Source organism: Drosophila subpulchrella, unplaced genomic scaffold, assembly GCF_014743375.2.
Source record: "Drosophila subpulchrella strain 33 F10 #4 breed RU33 unplaced genomic scaffold, RU_Dsub_v1.1 Primary Assembly Seq54, whole genome shotgun sequence".
NCBI classification, from domain to species: Eukaryota; Metazoa; Arthropoda; class Insecta; order Diptera; family Drosophilidae; genus Drosophila; species Drosophila subpulchrella.
In genome coordinates, this window is record NW_023665691.1 from 759,871 (window position 1) to 763,078 (window position 3,208).

Consider the following 3,208-nt stretch of genomic DNA (forward strand, 5'->3'; position numbering starts at 1 on the left):
TTTGGGATGTAAGGCCAGCTATCAATCATATTATTGTTACTTTTAAACGTTGTGTTGTAGCTAAACTATGGTTTTGAGATGTATGGCTAGCTATCAATCAAATTTTTGTTACTTTTAAACGTCGTCTTGTATCAGTATCAATCATATTTTTGTTACTTTTAAGCGTTGTATTGTAGCTAATCTATGGTTTTGGGATGTAAGGCTAGCTATCAATCATATTTTTGTTACTTTTAAACGTTGTATTGTAGCTAAATTGTGGTTTTGGGATGTAAGGCTAGCTATCAATCATATTTTTGTTACTTTTAAACGTTGTATTGTAGCTAAACTATGGTTTAGTGATGTAAGGCTAGCTATCAATCATATTTTGTTACTTTTAAACGTTGTATTGAAGCTAAACTATGGTTTTGGGATGTAAGGTTGGCTATCAATCATATTTTTGTTACTTTTAAACGTTGTTATGTAGTAAAACTATTGTTTTGGGATGTAAGGCTAGCTATCAATCATATTTTTGTTACTTTTAAACGTTGTATTGTAGCTTAACTATGGTTTTGGGATGTAACGCTTGCTATCAATGATATTTTTGTTACTTTTAAACGTTGTATTGTAGCTAAACTATGGTTTGGGCTGTAAGGCTAGGTATCTATCATATTTTTGTTACTTTTAAACGTTGTATTGTAGCTAAACTATGGTTTTGGGATGTAAGGCTAGCTATCAATCATATTTTTATACCCGTTACTCGTAGAATAAAAGGGTATACTAGATTCGTCGGAAAGTATGTAACAGGCAGAAGGAAGCGTTTCCGACCCCGTAAAGTATATATATTCTTGATCAGGATCACTAGCCGAGTCGATCTAGCCATGTCCGTCTGTCCGTCTGTCTGTCCGGATGAACGCTGAGATCTCGGAAACTATGAGAGCTAGGCTATTGAGATTTGGCGTGCAGATTCCTGAGCTTCTTACGCAGCGCAAGTTTGTTTCAATAGGGTGCAACGCCCACTCTAACGCCCACAAACCGCCCAAAACTGTGGCTCATACAGTTTTGATGCTAGAATAAAAATTTTAAGTGAAATGTATTGTTCTCATCAATACCTATCGATTGATAAAAAAAGTTTGCCACGCCCACTTTAACGCCCACAAACTTCAAAAAATCGTAAATATGAACGTGGATAGTAGTATGGAAACGCGGATTCTGGGACAATTAGCATATTAATGGCCCCAAGCCCCCCCCTCCCCCTCATTAACCTATGCGGGTTCTGGGACAATTAGCATAATCCAATAAATTAAGTGATTTTAATGGACTTTGAACTCATAAAAATGTCACGATCATGTCTATAAAGAGTATACTTAATTACCCCCATCGCCCCCACATCCCCATGTGACAATATTGATCATGTATCCTTCCCCTCATTATGTGCAATTAATAGTCAGGTGAGAAAGGTGCACGTGTGAAAGGTCGCACAACCATAGTATCCAAAGGTTGTTATCTTACAGGAACATATCCGATCATGTTGGGGAAAGGTGTGATCACGTACCCTTTTGCCTCATTATCACAGGTGTTGCTGTGCACGTGTGAAAGGTCGCACACCCAAAGTATTCAAAGATGGTTATCTTAGAGGAACATGTCCGATCATGTTGGGGAATAATGTTTTCTATGATTGTAAAACTGATTTAGAAATCAAAAGAACCTCAATAAAATAAATCTCACAAGTTAATGATTCTCAGATGTGAAATATTTTCAAACACACATTTTTGTTTCCGCCCCAGAACGTTTAACTGGTAAATTCTCTAAGATTCTCTCCTTTCCACAAATGGGTCATAAACATGTCATAAAAGGGATTCAAGCAAGAGCTACCCGAACATGCGCACCTGTCCATTACCTGACCGCAATAAAAGGGACACATGCACAAGCCTGAAGGCGCACGCTCATTGACAAGCGCAATAAAAGGGACACATGCACAAGCCTAAAGGCGCACGCTCATTGACAAGATCATGGCCCTCACGCCAACGACCTCACGGCTGACTGCTAGCTCTAATACGTTCCCATAATAGGGGTTGAAATCACGACCGCGAAACAACTCGCAAGTAGCCGACATATCTCAGTCAAGGAAATATTTTCCATTCTCCATACCTGTAAATTTAACTCGAAATAAAAAGTCAGAAGTGTATTTTGTAGCATAATAATACATTTATTCATTTATTTTGGTATTGCGAACGTTTTTACGTTATTTATTCTTTTTCATTCTTTTTTCAAGATTATAGTATATATTCATAATGTTGAGTGCTTCCTTTTTGTAATCCGAAATTCGATGGCATACACAAGTTTCAACTCCCTCGGTGGCTGCATCATTGCTCCACACGCAGGTGTTCATATGATTTCCATGAATAGATATTTTCATATTACCTCCATCACATTCAAAGAGTTTTGATTGTATGAACTGGAGCCGTACATAGTGTGCATTGAACAGAATTCCGTCAAATGCGTTCAGAAAATTATTTATTTTAACTGAATGCATGTTGTCTATCTAAGTCAATAATCTCGTCTTACACTTTTAAATATGGTTACACAACTTATAAGGAAATTTTATATAAGTTTTCATCTTCATCTTTTAACCAAAGATGTGCATTCTCGAAATTCAACAAATGAAAATCTTTTATTTTTCCTCTTCTTTTACCCAAAGATGTACATTCTCGAAATTCAACAAATGAAAATCTTTGATTTTTCCCAAACTCGAAATGATTTTTACCAAACTGTCCCCTATTGGCTACCTGAGTATGATTGTGTGCATAAATTGACAAGATCTTTCCTTTCCCACCTGCAGCAAAGTATGTGCGACCTCTTCTAACCAACACTCTCCTTTATTCTATGATTTTGTGTCTCCTTTATCGATTTGATGGTGTCCTATTGGTTACACTTGTATCAAATATTTTTCAAAAACAATACTTCTCATCTCTTCTAACCAATGAATAGTCGATGTAACCTACTAGAATTACCTAAGTTTTTGAATTTAAAAAAATCTTAAGTTTGCACCTCTCATCTTCAATATTATCGTTCACGCCCACTTCAAACACTATAAATGATCGAGGACAATAGTTAGTCTTCCAAAAATAGTCTTGAAGTGGGATACTCTGCTACGTCAAACGCAACTTAAGTAAAAGTGAAACAGTGATCGTGAAAAAAGAGTTTAAACTAAAAGAATAAAATAAAATGA